Below are 953 nucleotides of genomic sequence, written 5' to 3'. Positions count from 1 at the left end.
ATTCCGGCCTTGTTTGGCCAAATGTTTGCTTAGAGTTTTGTTGATTACCTCTGATGTCGACGTCAAAGCAGCTTGATATCAACCATGATCCGAGGGTAATACCGGTTTGAGCTTACCACCATAAATGTTCATTATTCAGCTCCACCCGGTATTATCCTTGGAACAGACTGTTTTGTTGTCAACGTCGATGTTAACTATCCTTAACAAACATTTAGCATATCCTCCAATCAGGGACGGTATTAAAGGATAATTCGAGTTGGAGTTTATAGCCATTAGCGTTCATGATTACTAAATATTGCCCGCAGCTTATGTCACTTTTTCTCGATTGAAAAAAGTGAAATTGTGATTATCAGCTTAGAATTGCTCTACTGTTAAGCATAAATCAAGTAGTCCCGAACAACTAATATTGCATAGGAAGTAAGTGATAAATATAGGCACTCAAAAATGTGTACATCGTACTGTTGTACGATGTGTAGTATGCGTTCAACATGTCGATGTTCATGTGTCCTGTTCATACTCTGACGCGCATTTAGCTGCGCTCTTCATCGATCCTCGAGCCGAGTTATCCCCTGTCTAGGGTTTCGTCGATACTCTTGCCATTGCGCTTGCAGATCCGAATTCTGAGGTTCATCCCAGCTGCAGTTTTGCTTCTACAGTTCCTGGATGAAGATCTTGGCCTGGATGATGACTGGTCCAACCAGACCGAGTGGATTGAACAGACGAGAGACGTTGGAATCGACCATGCGCTATGTAATGTCTTGATGGCAGCTTGAACCTAGATCTAGGATTGATCATCCATTCCTCAATTTTTCCGGAACGACTTCGAGAAGCTGCTTGTTGATCGAGTTCCATTTGCGAAGCGTGAAACCCGCTGAATCCATCTGCTTGATGATTTCGCGAACTACCTACTACCAGGCATGGAAAATCATTTGCATTCATTTCGTTCATTCATT

At 42.5% G+C, this 953-nt stretch overlaps 1 pseudogene; it reads right to left on the bottom strand.

Moving 5' to 3' along the window:
• Window positions 1–432: 432 nt before the first annotated feature.
• On the bottom strand, window positions 433–581 carry LOC135709956 (5.8S ribosomal RNA; annotated as a pseudogene).
• Between the last annotated feature and the right edge of the window lie 372 nt (window positions 582–953).

This window comes from Ochlerotatus camptorhynchus, unplaced genomic scaffold (genome assembly GCF_037179485.1).
Source record: "Ochlerotatus camptorhynchus isolate MF236.1 unplaced genomic scaffold, CSIRO-AGI_Acam_v1.1 ptg000367l, whole genome shotgun sequence".
NCBI classification, from domain to species: Eukaryota; Metazoa; Arthropoda; class Insecta; order Diptera; family Culicidae; genus Ochlerotatus; species Ochlerotatus camptorhynchus.
This window is presented reverse-complemented; position numbering and strand designations above follow the sequence as displayed.